The sequence below is a fragment of the Solea solea genome, chromosome 1 (genome assembly GCF_958295425.1).
Source record: "Solea solea chromosome 1, fSolSol10.1, whole genome shotgun sequence".
NCBI lineage: Eukaryota > Metazoa > Chordata > Actinopteri > Pleuronectiformes > Soleidae > Solea > Solea solea.
In genome coordinates this window covers 2,011,151-2,034,770 of record NC_081134.1, presented here as the reverse complement: position 1 = coordinate 2,034,770, position 23,620 = coordinate 2,011,151, and the positions used below count along the sequence as shown (strand labels likewise).

The 23,620-nt window shown below is 40.4% G+C and overlaps 1 protein-coding gene across 2 annotated transcripts in view; it reads right to left on the bottom strand.

Moving 5' to 3' along the window:
- The window catches only part of chd7 (chromodomain helicase DNA binding protein 7), a 72,006-nt gene extending 55,898 nt beyond the window's left edge, over window positions 1-16,108 (bottom strand). Inside the window, exon 1 of one of the 2 annotated variants that reach the window (XM_058632944.1) lies at window positions 15,774-16,108. The gene's annotated coding sequence lies outside the window, so the exon portion shown is untranslated. Of the gene's footprint in view, window positions 1-15,133; window positions 15,368-15,773 lie in introns of those variants that run through there. The other variant, XM_058632945.1, reaches the window with a different exon arrangement.
- Between the last annotated feature and the right edge of the window lie 7,512 nt (window positions 16,109-23,620).

The following is a 23,620-nucleotide window of genomic DNA, read 5'->3' as shown; positions in this document are numbered from 1 at the left end:
TTGTATATTGGGAACAAGAGAATGGTGTAGTAGCTAAAACTATAGATCAACTTCACAGTACATGGAAGCATATGAACTCTCCCAAAAAATCTAGTTTGGACTCGGGGGCAATCTCTACCATTACATGATAATATGATTAATTTAAATGCTCATAACAATAACATTGGCACTAGAACTCCAACAGAGCCCAGGGTTTAACGTCAGACTACAAAGTTGACAGTTCATGTGAATGTATAGTCCCCACTCTGTCACCACTGCAAACAACCATGGCACATTTGGATTAGATCTGCTGTATTACAGTCTTTATAAGAGTTGTAAAAATGACAAGTTCATTACAACATGACAACCAAGCACACAGAACCACGGGAGGGTAGAAATGTAATGTGTACATGAGAGAAATCGAAGGGTAATGATGGGAAAAGGTGACAGAAAATAGAACTATTCGTATAAATGAAATATATTTTAAGACAAATGTGTGATTTAAGTATACAGATGCTTACGTTGTTTACCACAAAATATGTATACTTGCAGTTATCTCTGGTCAAAGTGTTGGTCTTTGCATAAAAGTTTTATGGCTCGATTAATCTCCACTTTATCTCCGGCTTCACATCACACTTTATGAGGTATGAAAGCTCCAATTTAAGATCTGATTAAATGAATGTCATGTCTCCAGTAGTTACATTTGTCCATAAGAGATGTCGCACCTTTGGCAGCTCTTTACATCATCACTACTGTCTTTTGTGAAGCTGAAGGGTTCGTTCTAGTTGCCCATACAGTAAATTTGGTGCATGTGTTGTGACACATAATACAGATTTAAGTGCCATAACTGTAAAAAGAAAATAACCTGCCACAGGCTTGGTCCAAGGTGACAATTATGTATTTGACCCAATTCAGTTTATGATACCAGAGTGCATGAGTCATCTAAACAAGACTTTGACTAACTTAGAGAGATAAAAACCAGTACCAAATTTGCATTTTAGGGGACGATAGACTGAGAGAATTAATTTAAATATACATTGTATTCTCCATCATTGAGAGAAAACATTACATGAGGAAGACAGTGATGTTTGAGCATCTACAATAACAAGAGTCTACACAATAAATCATTTTCTTCTGTATTTTATAAGGGAGAACCTACATTTTAACTTAAATTCTATGAAACAATAAAAAGTTTGATACTCTTTGCATGTGCAGATTTTGTGCACCAACATTAATGATGAAGATCTAACAGCCCTAAAATAAATACAGAAATTCTGCAAATCACCACATTAGAACGTGAAATCAGCAGCAACTTCATCTTCATTTTGTAAATTCTCAGTGTTAAGATCTCAGCTCAGCAGCGGCGAACAGAAAACTTGTCTTTGTTTTTTGATGCGCAGCAATAAAGGTGGCATCTTTGAACACAACTGTTACATCACTTCCTGTGTATTTCAATCACTACAGGAAGACACATGTAAGCATCTGTGTGCACATGTGAATGTGTGTAGCAGGTGAGAGTAATCAAGTGAAATTTTCACATCCTCTGCTGCAAGCTACTTCAGAGGCAACTGATTTCCTGTCAGCTCTGCCAGACACATGCTATAAAATGCTGAAATTTACAATACAGCATAAATGTAGCTGCTATAAGCACTTGCTGGCTACTGTGTGACCGTGTTCATGTGTGCAAGGCTTTAAAAGTAGAAGGGCAAGAGATCCATGTTCTCTCTCTCCCTCTCTTTAAAAAAACACTAGAGTGATAAAAACAGATGAACCTCAACCTTTCTGCTCTTTTCAGTTGACGATATCGCATCCAGGGACCAGATTTTGGTCCCTATGAAAACTACATGTCCTGAAAGAGCAGTATTTATACCAGAAAAGAGGTTACACAGTCACTGAGGCCCAGCTGTTAGTGCAGAAGGAATTAGGTGATCGGTCAGTGTGCCGCTTTAGACGTCAAATCTCATCAGAGGATGAAGCGTGTAACCAACCACGCTGACGTCTCCGCCCCACGTCATAACCTCCACGTGCTGACACGTCCAGCGGATGTAAGCTCATATAATCCTAACATGGAGCAAACACAGAAAAGTCTGGAACAACGTTGATTGTGGCTAATATTTTACCATCTGCCAAACACAGCATTGTTCCTGTCGGTGTACGAGCTTAAGGCAGCATCACAATTTGTAAAAACTTTTCCCTTCACACTGCACTGCTGCGGTGGCGTCTAACCATGTGACCAGTCTTCACACTGGACTGAGCAGATCATATTTCAACACACCCACATCAACAGAAGCCCTTATATTTTGACTCAGTGTCAACATCACAGCGATATAAGTATGAAACAGGAGTGTTGAACAGCCACCATTAACTGTTGCATGGATATAATGTCCATGCATGAGTATTCGGACAACTCTGATGAGAGCAGAGCAACTAGCGAACTGGCCAAGCAACTCTGGGACGGCGGGGTTTACGTGAATTCAAAGCCGTCCAATTGCTCCGACTGTGCATTTGCCAATGATTTCGATATTTTCATAGTCATACATTTTCTAGCAAACTTGACTATTGTCTACTTCAATTTAATATTCTTACCATAAAATTATAATTTTACATGTAGTCTTAAGTAGCACAATGAATAGCATCCACCCCTAAATTGGCATTTTGGTTTGTTATTTGGTTTTATATTAAAACCCTGAAACTGATACATGAATACATTAGTATCGGTAAAAATCACTTGATCGGATATCACAAAAAGTATGAGACCCAAAATGATCCATAAACCCTAAGTATCATTTGAATACTAACCACAGACTGTAATTATGGCTGGTTATAGCCAGGAGGTAAATGCATCAGCAAAATTTGTGACATTAACTGTTTGGTCATAAAAAAAAAAAAAAAGCCGCATCGAGCCGATATCTGTAACGGTTGATACTCAAGGTTGTGATATCGGTATCGACACACATCGAACTTTTAAACGCCAATAAAGCATAACGTCGCAATGCTAATCGCAAGTATCAGAGATTGTTAAACTGATCAGATGCCGGCAGTCACCTGTAGTATTTAATTCATATTATCTTTGATGTAATTCTTCATATTTTAATATGATGCCTTATTTTGATCCACTCTGTCTACACACACACAAACACTTGTGGGGACACATTAGGTAAACATCTTGTCAGTTTTTACACAGAATATTTACGCAACCTATCGGATGTCAAACCACCTGTTCAATACACATGTATGGAAGTGATGTTTTCACCAACACAGCCCTGGTTCAGCTGCAGAGAGGTGGTCACAGATGCAGCATGATGCCTGTTCTTTCTCTTTAGACTTCTGTCAGGCTTATTATTTACTGTTCTGACAATTACCATGTTTCTCTGTAATCTAGGCAAACACGAATAACAGATTGGATCGATACCAAACACAGGAAACTAGAATAGACCTAGAAGATCTAAAACCAACTGACAATTTTTGATACCTAACATAGGTACTTAAAATGATGCCAGAGACTACACAGACAAAATGGAATTATCACATTAAGGGGGGTAAGCACGAAACATCTTTTTCAGTAAATCTACAAAAAGGGAAAGGTTTGAACATTAAAACATGTTCTGCATCGCGGCGCAAAGAGGAAGTGATCAAAATATCCTGGTCTATAACTGAGCATTTGATCTGAAAGAGAATTAATCAGGCTCAGGTATCATCTTAAAAATTGTCAAAATAACAAAAAAAAAGCAGTGATTTCACACATTTTAACACGTTTGTTTGTTACAAGTTACAATCAGTGCAGCGTCTTTGACAGCAGGTCACAGAGTAGGTAACTTACATACCACTATCAGAAAACCACGAGTGATTCATGAGAAATGAAACTCAGGCGGCGTGGGAAGCCGAGATCATCTCAGGATTAGAGAAAGAAAGAGAAAGCCTTGCTCTTCTTGTGTGTTTTAACTCCAAACAAACCATGTCCTCACATAAAACTCAGGACTTTGACCTTGAAGGTACAGCTTTATTACCCAGATTAAACAAAGTGAGAGGAAACATTGAAAAAAACAAATGGGTTTGGTTGTGTCACCGCTGGAGGCAGACACATGAGCCTGTGAGTCCAGAAAAATAATTAACACCTCCACAAGATCCCCCTCTCCTGAAACCAGATGTAACGGACAAGTGGCTCTAACACGTATAGTTTTAGCTTTGGCGTGATAAATTGAATCGCGATCACCAGCAGGGCTCAAGAATTCACACTGACTGTGCGGCTCCGTAAAAAAGAACCAAATTATCAAGGCCATTGGTTCAGGCCAAGCTGAAAACCACAGAATATCAACGCCAAGTTAGTGCGAATGAATGGCGGCTTTCACTGAAGAGCATTACTGATGAGCCTTTAGTGCACAGAGAGCCAAACAGGAATTCAAGTGATCACACACATGAACGCACAACTCCAGCACAGTTATTCTCACTTGGGCTGCAAATAATGGTTATTTCCATAATCGATTAATCTGTTATCTATTACACAAGTACATGTTTGGTCCATAAAATGTTGATCAGTGTTTACCACAACCTGGAAATGATGATTTTTGTTAAATAGAGCAAAGAAACCTGAAATAATTCACATTTAAGAAACTGAAAATGGATGAGTAAATTAGTAAATGATTACTTCAGCCTTAAATCTAACAAACAACTACGATAAAATGCATTTTTGAGAACATGCAAACACAGATGGGTAACTATTAGGGACGATTCAACATGACTTTCATGTGCGATATCAATTAGTTTATGATTCAAGTTGTTTTACCTCATTTAATTGTTACCAAATGGCCTTAGCTAGCATTTAAATCCTCCAACTATGGAGCAAATATTCTCTCAAAGGCAAAACCAGCACACATGACTCCAGTGTCCAGTGTGTAAAATGTAAGTGAAATAATTTTTATTTAGCCAAATTTTTAAAGATTTAACTAAATGTTTTGATGCTAAACTGAAGGCGACGCCGTTTCTCCAACACACTTGGAAGGAAGTGTTTTTAGTTTTTACTTTTTACGATGTCCAATACAGTACATTTGACCAGTATCGGCCCAATACTGAACTTAGTTTTGATTCTTCCCTCAGAACTTTGGGTCAAGGGTCTTGACTTTGAGTTGTGCAACTTTTTCAGTTTTTCAGCTAAATCAAGCTACAGTTGTTTTGGTTTAATTTCTTCTGGATTAACATGGTGTCAGGTTTTATTTGGACTAAACACAATAAATATGTTGATGCGTCAAACAGAGACCAGGACGAGTGCTTCAGTATAAGTTCAGAAATTGACCTGATTGATAGATCTAAAATGGAGCTAAATGAACCCTGGTTCCACGCATCACTTTTGTGTGAAGAGAACATACGCTGCAGCGCCTCCTGGTGAAAGATTGTGTAGTTTTTGACCATCTTAACATAGAAACCTGTGGAGTGGGGACATTTATCACACATCTCTTGCCGTTTACACTTTGTGTTAAGTGCATCTTTTCAGTCCGAGGAATGTGGACGATGCGGTCAGCGCTGAGATTAGGATTCATTTCTTTCATCGATTAAAGAGATTTGCTGGCTTTGCAGTGTTAGGTTGCAGTAAAGGGGGAAAAAAAATAAAGAAACAAAGAAAAAAAAGAAAGGAGGAAGAGCGATTAGCCAACAGCACAACTCAACGCAGTCCTGTCTGCACTGTCAACTTTGGCAGCTGAATTGTCTGTAGCCTCCAGGCTTTAAAACAGGAAATCTCAGCCATGTCAACAACACCATGTTTCCTCTGAGATGAAGGCAGGCAGGCACAGATAAACAACACAAACTACACCAAAAGCTCGGCAGACACAACCCAACCAGACGCATGAAAGGAGTGAGCTCCCTCTTCCTCTGGAGAACACGTGTGCACCCACCCACCTCCCATTACCACGAGGATCTAAGTCCCTATAATTTATACCTTTGTTCCCCAAATGGAGGACAGCATGCAGGAGCTGGCTAGCTGTGTGTGTAATTACGCTCAAGTGAGGGGATGCAGGGCCGTGTGTTTGGGGCTGGGATTTGAGGCCCGGAAGGAAGGAAGAGAGAAGGGGGGAGGAGGAGGAGTGGAATCAAGAGAGCAAGAGAGAAAAGAGAAGCAGTGAAGCTAGAGAAAATCTGGTTATTTTACGCACGGCTGCTTCGTTAATGGACAGTGTGTGTGCGCGCAGTGTGCGTGTCAAGGGAGGGTGTGTGTGTGTGTGTGTGTGTGTGTTTGGGGAGGGGGAGGGGTTGGACAGTGGGGGTGGGTCAGCAGGAAAGGGCTGTGTTTATCCAATCTGTTCCCTGCTTTTACCATGTGGTAGGAAAAACCACTGGCCGGCTTTTGGCCTGATCAGAGGACACAGAGGGCCAGAGATGGAGAGGGGGTGGGGGGGGGGCGCAAGGAACCTGCAAGTGCAGTGGGTGTGTGTGTGTGTATGCGTCTCTCTATTATGGGCCACATTACGGGACTAAAATCCAGTCCAACTGAAGCCAAATATCACTATTAATGGCAAAAAAGGCTGATTTGTGTCTCCAAATCAATGTAATATCCCCCAAAATATGACAAAATGAGCCAAAAAGAACATGTCCAATAGTTTCTGCAGCTTGTTTCTAGAAAACAGAGGGAGCAGAAGCAGAACCCCTGTCATAAATCTTCCAAATTTAAGAAATTCTTTGTCAGTACTGTCATATGCTGGACAGCAAAAAGATCATCGCAGAGGCCTGACCTAAATGCTTTGAATGTTACCATGGTGATCGGTGTATAACATCTGTTGTATCTGCATTATCACAACGCCTATAATTCATGAAGGAAATAGTAATGTGACACTCACTGTGCACCAGTACTAATTAACTCACAGTTTTTGTCCAAGGTCGTCGGCACTGACACGAAGACAGTGGATGTTTCAATTAAAGCCAAATGTGCAAAAGGGAAAAAAAAAAGGCTGCGAATAAAGATTAAAAAAGGAGCAGCAGACCAAAGACCGGTGAACAAGGACGAGTGTTAACTTAAGTTTAACTTGGTTTCTGATTTTTCAGCTTCTTAATTGTCTCAATAACAAAGAAATAATTCAGACTAAACCATTTTGGTTTGCAAACAAGCAAAGACATTTGAGTACATCATTATTTCCAGGATCGAGGAAAACTAATCCCCATTTTCTAGACCAAACCATTACAAGAATATAAACAGATTAATCGATTATGAAAATAATCATTAGTTGCAGCCCTACTTTTGACCGTGAGTGTAAAGGAGAAGCATTTGCTGCTGCAAAATGTTTCATTTCAGTGAGAAATCGTCCAAATTTCCAGTCACATTCGTGTAGGAAACTGGCGACAACAAGCACATGAATAGAAATGAATAGAATACTAGATAAACGTCAGGACCAGAGCTGATATTTGATGAGGAAAAAATCGCCATTACATGATTGTTGGCATCAGATAAGCTTATTTGAATGATTCTAAACGGTTGATCTCATGGGATTTTCACACACACACACCAGACAAAAGAGAATTGCTCTGTGTCGACGTTAGAGAGTTTGGAGGAAAGTAGTAGCTGATAGAAGGGCTGAAAGGTAACTCTGATAACTGCTCTTTACCGCTGCGACGAGCAGAGAAGCATCAGACCAAACAACACAACCTGGTCTGATGAATCTAGATTTCTGCTGAGGCTGCACATGGTGGACTCACAATCTGACATCAACACCATCACGTCAACAGTTCAGGCTCTTGCTGGTGGTGTGGGAATGTTTTCTTGACTCACTTTGGGCCTAAATACCAATTAGTCACAGTTTGAATGTCAGTCTATGCGAGAATTGTTACCGACAACATTCGTCCCTTTATGACCACAGTTTTGCATCTTCTAACAGCTACGTTCTGTATGAGAATGCTCTGTGTTACAAAATAAAAGTCTCAAACTGGTTTCATGACCATTCAGTGACGTCCTCGGCAGCATGACTGTGATGTGACAAGAGATGTCAACGTGCAGCAGAACCTCGGAGGAAAATTATCAAAATGTTGTTGACTCCAATGTCATCAAGTTCCGAGACTGTTCAAGAGTAACACATTACAAGCAATGTATATGAAATCAGTCGACGGTGGCAACGTCACCTACAAGAATCTTAACCCCTGCTTCGAAGCGTCAAATTTGACGATTTGGCCAGAAGTACAATAAGGAAGTTCACAGACGTCACCTGCAACTAGGCTCCAATTGGACGATGCCAGCTTTATTATCCATTTTTCTCTTAATGGGAACACAATTCTTAAAACTGGCATCATGTGCTATTAAAGAACTAAAACGAGCAATTGAAACTCCTCAGTGGAAGGGTTCCCTGACATTCACCCAACTAACCTAATCGAGGACAGGTCAGTGTTTAAGGTCATACTTTATACCAAAGACTTCATGATGAAAATTAAAGCTTAACCCTGCTCAGTAACTTGGGTCTGGTTGCCCATCTTTTCCCTGCAGACATTTGGAAGTGTATTAGCAGGGAAAGCATAGGTGTTAGTGATCTCATTAAAGGTGGCTCTGTTTAGTTCCTGTAAGTCAGCGCAGTGTGACAGTGAGCCAGCATGCAGCCTGAAAGTGGGGGAAACTAAATAAAACTGCGCCATTATTCTTTTAATTATTTACGCCTGTGCTTTTACCTATTGTGACGTGTCAAAACGGGGGGAAAAAATCCATTGTACTGGATCACGGCCACTGCTCCCTCATCGACGACAGCGACAAACAGTGACACGAAAATCAGAGTTTTCAGTGGAGAAGATGAAAACCTACATGAAAATCAGACATAAAACCACTGAAGGTGAGGGGGAAATTGCTGCACACTGATGCAAATGACTTACTACAGACTTTGGGGAAAACCCTGAAAGAGCTAGTCGGAATTGAATAAAAAAAACAAAAAAAAAAAAAACAGGATTCATCAGAAACTAGGAGTTTTATGCACTCATTCAAAAAAAAAAAACAGAACAAGAAAATCAAGTAGTGTTTTTACAATAAAATGACCACAAAGCCAACAACACAGGACTATGACTTTATTCTATATAGCTAACAGGAAGCCACACACACGGACAATAAACCAGCATGCTACCCCCACAACTCCCTAATCTATCACTGCCACTGACGTGCCCTGAACGGGACAGGCAGGTCTGATGCTAGTCACTTCCCTTCTCTGCCCCGCCTGCCTGATGGCTAACAACCAATTAACTTCCAGAGTCCTTCCTATAAAGCTCTGGGGAACCGTCTCTCCTGAGACACACGCGCACATTTTCCTGAGTCAGTGAGCTCTGCTGTAGTAGTCAACCGAAATGGAATTTTCAATGACTCAAGGTTGTAGTAAATTCAGAAAGTGGGGCCACCATTGGCAACACTTTCATTTAATGTGTTACATTTGGTGAAACACAGTTTAACTGTAATAAAAAGCGACACCACAAACGTATCATTTTTAACCTTAAAATGGAAAAACAATAAGCAGCGTCTCTGTTAATGTAACGCACACAATAGGAGACATATCGTTACAATCTCTATATGAGATGTGATATAAAAGAGACTGACAGGACTTTTTTCTTGAGACGTGGTTAATTTTATTCTGTCTTTGCCTGTCTTCCTCTCCGACTTAGGATCCATATCCCATTTCCTCTGATTCCGCAAGCCAGCAACCATTAACCTTTCAGCAACGTGAATCACTCAAGGAGAGGAATTGTGATGGAAAATGAGGAGAGGTAAAGGGATTCATGGATGCCACGGCTGTCTCATTAGATTTTCATGGCGCTGAGGCCATTTTCCGCAATGGAATTCATCACCAGCTGTTGACACACAACTCCCAAATATTTCCAGTGGAGAGTCCTTGGTTTTAAGCTTCGCTTATTTGTCTCCCAGCAGCAGTGAGATTTGACAGAGTATGGGAGCAACAGGATGATGCAGACAAACAGGATGATGCCATACATCAACACGGGGACAAGTCAAGGATAGATTAAAAGGAATGCACATATATGGGTCAGAGATGTACTTGACAGGCTGCCTCCACTGACACACGGGGAAAACACATTCAGCCCACACACAAACACTTGGGAGCTACATTAACACCAGCCTCTCTTCAAGACATGGGACTTGGTACAACAGGCCCTTGCTGTAGAGAGGGGGATGGGGTGGATAAGTGAGAAGGACAAGTGTGAAGGACAGGTGAGAGAGGGAATCGCGAGAAAGACAGTCATGACACTCAGTTTTGAAATTTGCCATGGTGCTACAGACCCCCGCTAACCCCTTGGCTTGAGATGTGAGGGCTAAAGGGAGGAGGAAGGGTGTAAACAGGCGGTCAGGCAGAGACGGAGAGAGACAGAGAAGGTGTGAATGACGAGTCGAAACCAGAGGAGGGCTCTGATGCGAGGGCAGAGAGAGTGTGTGGGTGGATGAGGGGGGTGGAGGTGAAGAGATGGATGGCGAGATGAAAGGGACAAAAAAATAATGGGGACAAACAACAGCACCATTTCTCGTCTCCACCAAAGGGACATGATGATAGGAGACAAAATGGCTACTCTATCAAACACCACTGTTCTGACTCAGACACCCAACACCAGCCTCTCAATGCTAAGCTGTCCAGCAGAAACACTGCAGCACCAGGTGCCATTTACCCGACTGAAAGAACAATGTCATCTCTATACTGGCCTGAAGCCCAGTGTTCGGCGTAATCCACTATCAAAATAAAAGTTTCTGTGCGACTACAGGGAGTGAATGCTTCTTTCAAATCTGATATCAAACCAGAAAAATAAACTGCAGAGTGAAAAGTCCTCAGGAAGGAAGTTGGTAAGACATGCAGCAACCTTGTAAATACAATACACAGTGCATGCAAATTAGGGCGGGCAGCTTGAGTTTCTCAAAAATCATAAACCCATTCCTTTCCACCAGAGATGTGCCACAAACAGGCAGTGCAGACTTGACAGATAAAGGCTGTGCAAAAGTTGCAGAAGACAAATTCTGACAGTATGACTCCAAAGGCCAACCTAAAGGACACATTAGACATTATGGATAAATACAGTAACAATGGCGACAACATCTTCAGTGCTGTAAAAAAAGCACTCTTTTCTATTGGTCTCATCTATAGAAGTTTAGTATGAAAACAGTGAGTTGGTAAAAGGCACGTCGTGCGAGGAGTGGTCGGAAAAGTAACACCGTTTCAAACTAATGGTCAGTGAATCACTGGTTAAAACAACAGAGGACAGCTGTCTCACTAATGTCACACAATGAGGGACACCTGTCCCCAAACAAAGCACCAGAATCATTTTAGCAATAAAATAAGAGTCGTCGAGTTCTCAAACCGTGGTGCCTGCGTAAAAAATAAATCAGAAATACTGTTCTACTGTAGACACCAGGGTATGTGATCGGAGTGGAGCTGAGGAATTCTGATAAGATTGAGTAGAAAATTAAACAAAAACATTATAATAATTGAAATAATAATAAGAGTCACATTTCACTTTCACACCATCTTAATCTAATAACTCTATACCAGTGTGTGAGTGTATGTGAGGAAGAGGAGCAAATTATCTTATTGGGAATAAATCTGACTCCTGACAAGTGTTTTAACATTGCCGATAATGGGTTTACTTTTGAGAAGTTTGAGAACCACTGTGTTAAAATAGTGGAGACACATATGTGGGGTCACATCAGTGCATACAGAAGTGCAGTGGAAATTGAAACGCATAATTCTCTGAAATCTTAATGTATGCTTCTTATATGAGTCACAGCGTGTGGTGTATCCCCTAACTGACCCCTAGTGTCTCTGGCTGTGTGAGAACATGTCAGGCACACTGGCAGCATGTGGGCACAGGAATGACAAACATCTACACTTCATCACTCGGGCCTCGTGGTGTGGGAGGAGCACACAGAATCAAACTAAACACACATACACACACACACACATGGAATTAATGTACACAAAGATAACAAAAACCCAGATTTATCTCCAGGCAGATAAATGAGCCTTACTGTAATTCAGAGCCAGGCCATTATTTTAAGTAAAGTGAAGATAAAATGATAGCACGACTAACTATAATTTATATCTCGCTCTCCCTTTGAGTGTCAGTAATGCATCAGAATTATTTTAACCCCATGACAAAACCACTTAAGTAAAGACAACTCCATGGTCACAACACATTACACAGATGCCAGTTTAGCGTCTGGAGCTACATCCATATATAAACTCCACATAAAATCTGCTCCAAATCTATTTGAAAACTCCGAGGCGGCCGCTGTCACCGTCGCCAATCTCTTAGCAGAACCATGTCTTATTATTTTCTCCTAAGTGGGTAAGGGTTTCCATTGCCCCAGCTATGTCTGATGTCTACATTAACCTGCTGTGTCAGTTTTAAATGCTGCTGGCCGTGTTTTATTTGAAATCTCTGGGACAGATTTAATCTGCATGTGCAGGATCTTTGAAACTGTTACCTGCATTCAGTTCCTGATTAGTTGTTATTGGTCACAACTTTGACATCAGCTGTGACCGAGAAGAAAATTAACTTTAGGTTTAAGCTTGTGGTCGGTCACATAACAGACACCCTTGTTGACATGAATCACTATTGTTGGTTCTTGTTAGTGATATTGTTTTTTTAACTAAACACACAACTGCAGAGAAGAGACTCAGCTTCCTGTTTTCACAGACTTGTGCATGTGAAATATTCCTGAATGGTCACACATTTACACAACACTCAGATCTGGAGCTGCAATGATTAGTTGAACTACTTTGACCATCCATTAATTGGTGTGAGTGTTTATTTAATACGGTTTCAATCTCTTACATGCAGATATTTCCTGGGTTTTTTGCTATATTTAACAACAGAATCATATCATGTCTGGGACACACTGAATAACCTTTTATGACATTTTACAGACCAAACAAGTACTTGATTAATCAAGAAAATAATTGACAGAGTAACCGATTACGGAAAGGATTGTTAGTTATAGGCCCACGCAGATCGTTTTATCTGAAAACGCTATTTTTCAAACAACGTAACGTACAATTTTGTCCAAAAACACAAAAAAAATAGATCTCAATCAGTACATGAAGACAATACACAGACACCATTGGGGCTGCAGCGATTAATCGATAACTAAATTAACTGTTGACTGTTTTGATTAGGGGTGGGTGAAAATATCAAATTGGTGATATATCATTGTCCTTCCTCGCGCCATACCATAATCAATATGCCAGGGCATATAGATATTTTGAACACATTAAGACCCTGGCAGTTTTACTTGCCGTGTTTCACTATTACATGTCTCCTCGCGGTGGAGCTGCTTAAATGAATAAGGGGAAACTTGGGCAGAAGTTACCTGGCAAAAGGGAGTTTACGGTGGGATGATGGTGGAGAACGCTACTTTAAGAGACGATCCACCCACATTTAATACATAGACTTTATGCACTGTGTTCTTCATGTTGTGAATAAAGAGAAATCCTGCACTTGTGACATTTTATTTTCTTCACTGAATGTGTTATTATTGGTATCGTAAGGTACCCTGTGATTCCCAACCCTAGTTTTGATAATCAATTCATCGGTTTGAGTGTTTTTTGAAGAATTAAAAGAAACTTCCTGATTTTTCAGCTTCTTAAGCGTAAATATTGTCTGGTTTATTTGCTCCATTCAAAAAAATAAACTGGATAATTGTTGGTTTGTGGACAAAAGACATTTTAGAACATCATTTCCAGGTTTGATCAACATTGTCTGACATTTAGACACAATTCAACTTCTAGCTCTAACCAAGTTGTCATTTCATTTTTACAAGCTGAGGCAGCTTTGAAGCTGAAAGGAGGAGAAAGGCTGCCTCAACTTTTACCACAAGACAGAGAGAGAGACAGACAAACGAGAGACCAAATAGTGCCTAACATCTGCTGTGTGTATATGTGTGTGCGGGGCCTCTTATCTCTCCCTCTGTGGCCTGCTAAACATGACTAGCTGCCATCTTGGCTCACAGACACAAGGTGGTGGGGGTAGCAGGCAGGCAGGCAGCTCCTGGCTCTGAGGCAGGAGGAGGAAAAAATAACGACCCTGATACATCTCTACAGAAACGTGTCAGACTGTGAATTAAAGCCACTATGTGAGAATCAACAGCGGCGGCTGAGTGTGTGTGTGTGTGTTCAAGAGTGTTTGCGCTTCAGGGCTTTTTGTTGTTGGCACCAGCCAAAGTTGTGTAAGAGCGACAGGAGGGGTGACCATCACGAACGCTGACCGACACATAATGGAGACTGAAGTACGCTCGCGGACTCTGCGTCGATTCAAATGAAAAATGAACTAAAAGTCGAGTGTGTGCGTGAATCTCAAAAGATGCGTTGGAAGTGCACGGAGCAGGTGCCGTGGACCGTGTTTTTCTCTCCGTCCACTCCCGAGTAACAAGTGTAGTAGCCGCGGTGGTTATCAAAGTTCGGAGCTCTCGCGACAAAAACACCCACAGAGAAAGTCCACTTTACAGTTTCACCTCGAGTAAAAAACAAAGTGCCACAAATGACGCACCGAAAAGTTTATTTAATCGCCCCAAAGGCTGATAAGCACCGGCTTTTAACCGCCAGGCAGCTCCGTAGTGAGGGGTTTTTCCTCCTCATAAAGTGGTCATTTTAGCTCGTACACAATGAGAAGTGGCTAACAGGAGGCTAGCTGAACTTAGGTGCGTGTCCTCGCGCTGGGCTAACCTCCAGCTCCAGTGGCTAGCACGGCTAATTAGCCTATCAGCGGTGTTTTTTTGCACGTCGCTCCGGACCCAGGGCAGCGACACTCTCGTGTCGGTTTTCGGCGGAGAATAAAACACTTCCCCCTCGCTAATAAGGCTGAAGGGCAGCGTGAGTGGTTTTAGTGTGATGTTTTAAAGCATATTATGTGTTATAAACACGATTTGTGTGAGGAAATGACCGCCTGGCCCCCCCTTCCTCTTCTCCTCCACGGCTGCTCTGTCCTTTCCGTCCGATAAAAACTAGCGACTACTACGCACACTTAACACTGGCTGCGTTCCCCCCCCGAATAAACCCACATGCACCGGGTGTTGAACAAAATCACTCTTTAAACTTTTCAACTACCCGAATCGGCACAAATGGAGGCATTTTTCGGGGCATTTGTGCCAAGTATTCTCCGCTGGGAATCTCCCTTTGCGGAGCTGCGCTCATTCACTCGGTCAATGACTCACCTCTACGCTCGAGCCACCTCGTGTCTCCCAGAAGCTCTCCGACATACAATTAGCTAACTGAGCTAACAGTAAATAAAAAGGAGGAAAAAAACAGGAGCCAAGTGAATATTTCCGAGTGGTAAAAAAATCAACAAGTTGCCGCGAGGAGGAGAAAATAAACGGCCAGTGAGACAGAGACGCTCCTGCGTACGGTGCTGGAGATTTTCCACTTTTTTCAACTGACTACTGGGACTGTTGTGTGTATGTGTGTGTGTGTGTGAGAGAGAGTGTGTATGTGTGTGTGTGTGTGATACAGCGGGTGGTACAAAGCTAAACTTGCTATTGTTAGCATGTCGGCATGAGGAGCTCCGCGCACCTTCAATGACTTCTTCTTCTCCCCCTGCGTTTAAATTAAAAATCAAATTAACGCACTCTTTTTCACTCACTTACAACCCGAACGTCCAACTCAACGGATTAAAACGGGTCCGATTGGGCTCAGGACGAGTGTGGGTGATGGTGGTAGTGGTGGGGGTAAAAAAAAAAAAAAAAAAAGTACAAGAAACTTGATAGTCAGAAAGAAAACCCAATTCAAGAAAGCACGTGGACTCAGAATTCACTCATTCACACACACACAAAATAAGGGAGGCATTTGTTCGCTTACCCGGCGAGCTTCAGGGCTTTTCTATCAAATCCAACTCCGTGTTGGTGGCGTTAGTGTCTCCGCTTGCAAGAAAAATCCACCGTGGTCCCTTTTTTACGGTTTGAAAAAAAATAAATAAACAGACGGAGAGAGAGGGGAAAAAAAGAAAAATAACGCAAAAAGTTCAAGTTTTTCGTCTCTTTCATGAAATATTTCTCCTCCCTCCGGCGCGTGTCGCGTCCGCAAACCACGCCGACTAGTGTGCGTCGCTCTTCTCTCTCCTTTGTGTTAATTTCACTCGAATCGAGTTTAATCCGATCGATCCCTCCTCGGCTTGGTCGCGCTCCCGAGTCCTTCCCCTCCAGACACTCGCTCACCTTCCTTGGCCAGGGGGGGCGCGCTCCCGAGGACCTCTCGTACAGATAAACACGCGGCGTGCGCGGTCACTGACCCCGCTATGCCAGTGTTGGAGAGATAAAACTCCTGCCAGATTAGGGATTAGCAGGGAATAGATTAGGGTTTGACACTGTGAGACCAGAATATATGTTATGTAGTTTTCTTTGATGAAGATAAATGTGTTATCTGGGTTTTTAAATCATCATAATCACGAGTTCACTCATCTACCACTGAGGAAGTTTGGTGACAAGAGTCTTGGTGTAAAACAGTAATTGATCGGTTTATGGATCAATAAAAGCACTATATATTGATCTGTCAATTGATATATCTGACATATCAATAAATAATCTCATAGATGTTAGAAACGTGAAATTTAACACTTGAGTCCATGATTTAGTGAAATTAATTTATACATTTTCCAACAAAAAGGTATTTTGTGGGAAAGATGTTATGACAACAAAACGTGTTTTTTCATTATCGATGAATCTATTGATTCTTTTCTCGACTAATCGACTTGTTTGGTCCAGAAAATGTCAAAAAAATGGTGATCAGAATCTGGAAAAGATGATATTTTCGAATGTCATTTAATGTTTTAATGTTTTTTTGTCTATCTATCTATCTATCTATCTTTCTATCTATCTATCTATCTATCTATCTAATTTGTCTAATTTATCTATCAATTTGTAGGATTACATTAAAAACGGTTTCTGAATGAGAAACATATTCTCTAATTTTTATTAACATTTTTATTATCATGATAATCATCATACAGAGCAGAAGTTGTAAAGGTCTACACATAGACCTTTACTGCTGTGCAGAATAAGAGCTCTGAATTCTGCATGACTTTGTCGTATTTGAAAGGATCTTGATTTGGTACTGTCTATTATGTATGTGTTGGAGTTTTTGTGTGTGTTTATTTGTGAGATTCTTCTTAAAGAAACATACAAAACTTCCTTGTTGAATGCAATGTTTTATCATAAATAAAAAAATCTACTGGGCCGGAAAATGAACGCTGGCGGGCCAGTGTTTGGCCTACAGGCCACCAGTTGCTGACCACTAAACCCTATAACTTCAAATTTAACCAACACATGACAAATAATGCCACGTGTGTGATGTCTTCTTGAAAAGAAATCCTTCATGAAATGATATATTTGAATGTCATAAATAAGTGCACATGTCTACATCAAAGGTGACCTAGTTTTGAAAGATGGGCCTCTCTCCAGTGGTGAAATTCCCCTTTAATTTTAGGACCTTCATGGTGGAATGAAGGGAACCCCTGAGAAAAGCACTTAAAAAACAACCTTCTACTCCTTCTTTCTCCAGAAAGTAACACAAGTCAATCAGCTCACTTATCGCAGTGATTTATCTCTTACGTAATATATCGATATTTAAAGTTTACCTAAGGGAAACAAAGCACACACACACAGATACATGTTTCTGCAGACTGCTGAAAATAAGCCTGTGTCCTCCATGTCCTTCCATCTTCACCACACTCACTCAGCAGTTCCCCTGGAGCTCGACCTTAAAAAAAGAGTCCAAAAGGCCCGAGACGAGTTTGGCAGTTTCTGGGTCAAAAAACGACGGAAGCCAAAACACAGAGCAGGAGAAGAAGTGAAACATCCACGCGTGTTAAATACCGTGACATGATAGATTTTGGATATATGGCATCTGTGATGTCTTTTCTTGGTTGATATAGTAGTCAAAGATTGCATTTATGATATTTAAATGAAGTATTATTATCAAAACTGCATGGATTTTACACTGAATCATACAAAATCACTGTTGTCAAATCAATGTCATTTAATGATTATTTGTGTTACAGTGGAGATTTCCTCATAACAAATCACCTTTATTAAACATAAACACACCAGATATCATAAAAAAACGACTGTATTTTAAGTACAGACCATAAACTTCATAGAATACAGAAATTATTGTATTTGTTAGGGTAGATATTTTTTTTATATATATATATATATATATATTGGGAGTTAATGTTAAAATATACGATGTGAGATATTATTTATAACCCACACATTTAGCACTTTTTCCAACAGGAAAGGAGTTGCTGTTCTCCTGCCACCATGTTTGGTTAAAGCTGTGTCACCTTCATGAATCTGAATGAAGGAATTCAAACCCCGAAGTCACAAAATCCCTCATTTGTACGTAGTGATGGATGCAGCAGTGGATCAGCGACTTCTGTTTCCTGTGATGTCAACATCGCTGATTTTCTCTCTGGACTTTGGTGCAGGGAGTGTGAGCACATGGCAGTTTTGTCTGCCATGTGCTCATGTCATCACAGAACTCCAGAGTCACTCTGGTCCTCACTGTCCATGTGTCTCTCTGGCTTCTTTAGAGAAGAGACCATTTCATTTTTCCACTTGTGGACACAGTGGTCATTTAGAGCCAGATCTTCATTTTTGCCGGTGAGAAAACAGAAAGAAGTCAGTGATTTGTTTTTTGATTCCTGGGTTGGAACATGTTCTACGACCACCCTGAGAGGCAGCTCTGACAAAGAATGTGGAAAAACAGCTTGTAGTCTAAACAGGAAGCAAAAGTGCTCTGGGTGATTACTGCAGGGGTTGTGTGTAGCGGCGGACATACGACGTATTTCATGATATGGAAGTCAAAAACGATCAGAATCAGCTTTAGGAAATGGATCTTTGGAAGTGGCATCAACTGCTGCTGCTGCTGCTGCTGCTGCTGCTGCTGTTGCTCCGTCGTCGCTGTTTCTGTTTGCAGGGACATTTTAAATGTGCTGCATATTTTCAGTCAAAACTTTTGAATGGACCTTTAAGATATGACAGTGGCAACATCATGAGACGGCTGCAGCTGCAAGAACCCGAGCTTTTTAAGGTTGGAGTTTTGCTTTTTGTAAAATAAAAGAACTCCAGTTAATATGTGACTGTACAGATTTACATCAAACCTGATTATTCTGTGGTTTAAGTCAAACAGAAATAGTTCTGTAGATTAAAAACAGGCAAAGATTAAGTCTCTTATCCCTGAGGTGAGAAGCCCTTAAACACACACATGCACACACAGAGCTGTGAGGACTCTGGTTGACTTTAATATTACATCACTGAGTCACGTACAACAGCACGCTCAGCATCAACTCTAACTTAAACGTGATTCTACAACTTAACCCCAAAAAGCTATATTGCTGCTGAAATGTCCTCACAAACACACGTTCTGTCCCAGAGTATTTGCTGTAATATTACAACTATTACAAAAACATCTCATAACATTATTCTCATAACATTATGACTTTCTTCTCATAATAGTATGACTTTCAATATTACAGGTTCTTTTTTAATATTACAACTCCATTCTCAAATAACGACTTTATTCTCATAATATTATGAATTTTTCTCTTAATATTATGACATTTTTCTTGCAATATTATGAGTTTTTTTCTTGCAATATGACTTTTTTAATCGTCCGACTTTAGTCTTGTAATATTGTAACTTTATACTCGTAATATTGTGACTTTATTCTCGCAATATTGTGACTTTGTTCTTGTAATATTATGACTTTTTTTAACATTACCATTTTATTCTCGAACGATTACAAAATTTCAGTTTCAAAATCTCTGGTACACCTTACATCAGTTTGAGAATCACTGCTCCACACGTTTGTGACACTGCAGTTTACGACATGTAAAGCTCAAGGCCCGCGGGCCACATTTGGCCCACAATACAATGCATTCAGAACCGACTGTGCATCAGGACCATATTCCACCAAAACCCTGAACTATCGCTTTAAAGGGCCAAGAATCATGAAAGGAACATTGGTCACCAGCTTGGATGCTGTTCACTACAGACCTGAAGTCAGTGCTCATGAAAATCACCTCACATCCGTCCACTGACATCAGATCACAGTATATCATATTTAATGGCTCCTCAGGCCGGAAGTAAAACATACATGCGGCACATTTGTGTCCAGAGAGCTGCTTCACTGTGACTGTGGTGAGTTAGGACGCGTCTCATCCGTCATCCACCGTCTTAACTCATGCTGCAAAGAGCATCTGATCTCAGTCCAGGGAAACACGTTCATCACACATGACGACAAACTCATGAGGCTGTTACTCTTCTGCTAAATTCATAAAATGACGTTTAATAATTATAAATAGATGCTTAGCTGTGATTGGAGCATGATGTTGTACCACCAGCTGTGGAAGCTTGAATAGCACCAGTGTAGGAAAATTAGAAATACTAGAAATACTAGAAAATGGAACAAATAACAAAAGAAAAGGTTAAATAATTATAATTAGAGTCAACTTATCTCTTGCTAAATCTTAATCTAATTTCACTGTGTGCTAAGCCAGACATGGCTTAATCAAAATGGCTTCCATGAAAAGGCTTCTTCTATTTACCTTTTAAAGCTAAACTGTGATACTTTACTATCGTTGGTGCTTCATGCTAACGTATGCTAGCCTGCATGCTAGCCCACTTGTTTATAGAGCCAAACATGGCTCAATCAAAATGGCGTCTGTGGAAAACTGAACTGTAATGTTTATTTATATGTTTTTCTTTAAAGCTGAAACTGTAATACTTTACTAGCTCTGTTGCTTCATGCTAACAGATTAGCATGTTTGCCTGCCTGCTAACCCTTTCTCTTACACTGACATTCACAGAGTGAGACATGGCTAAATCAAAATGGCTTTTATTATTAAGGTGAACTGTAATACTTCACTGCTTATGTTAGCCTGCATGCTAACTAACCTCTTCTCAAAAGGGCACATTGCAGAACTTCATTTTTATTTATTTTACTTGTATGTTTTTAAAGCTGAACTGTGACACTTCACTGGCTCTGGTGCTTATGTTAGCCTGCGTGCTAACTAACCTCTTCTCTTACATTGACATTCACAGAGTGAGACATGGCTAAATCAAAATGGCGTCTGTGAATTGTAACGTTTATTTATTATTAAGCTGAACTTTGACACTTCACTAGCTCTGGTGCTTATGTTAGCCTGCCTGCTAACACTGATGTTTACAGAACCAAGTCAAAATGGCTTCCATGAAAAAGGTCAATTGGAAAACTGAATTATAATTTGTATTTATTCATTTTTATTTTATTAATCTGAAAGACTTCACTAGCTCTGGTGCTTGACTTGTGTTAGCCCGCGTGCTAACTAACCCCTTCTCACACAGTGACGTTCACAGAGCCACTGCGGTGGGCGACACACGTGTGGATGTCATGTGGAGCGCCGTTGAAAAAGGTCACGCACATACAGTGAACATGCAAACCTTCCCCGGCCACATACGAGTTACAGAATGTATAATTCATCAAGCAGCCTCTCAGCCTGGCTGACCTTCATCAGGCGGCGGCACAGTCTCCATGACTGTTTAAGGTCGAGCAGCTCAGATACAAGAGCTCACAAGCTCCTCCTCCTCCTCCTTTGCTCATTTTAAAAGAAAACATGACGGATGTGGAGCCTTTATTATTAAAGACAGGAAACACAAACAAAGCTTTCTGTTTTTGTTTCTCCCCCCCCTTTAAAAACTATTTTTCCATTCCCACATAACCATGAAAATGACATGTTTAGAGTTTAGAATGTTTTATTATAGTTTATTGTGATAGCATTTTCTTTTTTTTTTCCTTTTTTTTTTTAAACGTTTAATTTTTTCCAAAGAACAAACACAGCAAATAATGTTGAGGAGGAGGAGGAGGCAGGAGGAGGAGGGACGAGCAAGAGAGGAGGGGCCACATAGATAAGATAGACAGATCAATCTATAGATAGATAAGTAGATAGATAAATAGATAGATGGCGTCAGGTTTGGCTTGATCCTCCCCCTGTAATCCCTCGGATTCCACACACACACAAGCGTGTGAACATTTGCACTAACACACACACAAAGAATAATTATCAGAATAAGATCAATAACTGTCTGAATATATCTGAGGAATACAAAAATAAAACTGAAAAAGATAGAACACAAGACTCACTCGCGCTGCTGTGAAATCCAAAAAACTCCCTACACTTATGTCCTTTTAGCCTAGAGTGGAAACAGCTATATATATATATATATATATATAAACATATATGGGTATATATATGTACATACACATATATGTATATAAAGAGACAAATGTACTATACGCAGGTGTGTGTGTGTGTGTGTGTGTGGAGCGGGTGGGAAGGACCTTATTCACACGTGGGTTTGGATTCCTCAGAAATGATGAGAGGCCCGTGTTTCTACGACTTCACACCTCTTCCTAAGTGTGTAACTATGAATGTGTGATGCACCGGCAACTAGTTAGTTAGTGGTAAATCACCCACGGGTAGGTTGAAAGGTCAGTGGGATTTATTTTGGCAGCTGTCCAAATCTCTCTCTGAAACGTCGGGAGTTAAGGCAGACAGCAGATTTCAGATCAGATTATTACAGCTAAGTGGATTTTATTTTCTTCACGTTATATTTTATTTCATTTTTTATTTTTGTTTTTTAGGGGACAAAACACAGGAAAATTATAAATTTGGCATTAGGAATAATAAGTCGAGGTGAATGCTACCACACAGTCTGATACAGAGAGAAGAAGCAAAAAAAGCAGCAAAAACATCAGTAAAATGTTGCCCGTTACATCGTCAAAGCAAAAACAGTCATCCATCAAGCTCTAGTCAATTAACAGTTATATATATATACACATACATATCTACATGTATGTATCTGCCTGTTAAGAATATAAGCTCGCTAAAAAAAGTGAGATGCTGCAACATTTTCAGTGACTCCACCAGGGGGCCGTCAAAGCCTCGGCGTGGTCACATTAGCAGCGTGTTATCGCTCAAACTCGTCATTTAAAAAAAAAGGGCGGACGTCCAACGTTTAAAGCCCCTGTAAAGCAACGTATACCTCATGTATATGGAGTGGGGGGAAAAAATTGGAATATCGCGATATTTTGCGTGGCAATATAAGTATTTTTTTTTCCTGATATTAAATTGTAAATTGATTGTAAACATGCATATAAAAAATTAATCAATGTTATTTCAGAGCGGTTGTGCGAGCATATTGCAAAATACAATTATTTCTGCAATATCGTGATAATATCGCATCGCGGTGTCTCTAGCGATTCCCACATATAGTGTGAGACTTGTCCCGCAAATGTGTCTTACCGCGATGTAAAGACACACAAAAGCTCTGACACTTTCTAAAATGCCCCAAAGATGAGGAAATAAGGAAGAGACTCCCGCTGTGAGGCTGCAGTACCTGCTAATACAGAAAGAGGGAGCCAGAGAGCAGGACTGCTGCTTGAACTAGCTATGATTTTGTGCAATATGTCCGTAAACTACACACTAAAAAAAAAATGGTGAAAAATATTCTGTACTGTTAATATTCTGTACAAATATTCACGGTCAGAATTTTACATGATTTAAAACATTATTTTTAAAAACTTAGCGACTTCTTTTTCGGTAAGGTGGTTACTAACACGCTTTCACTTTACAGAGACTTTAAACAAAGTCAGTGCCTTTGAGTTTA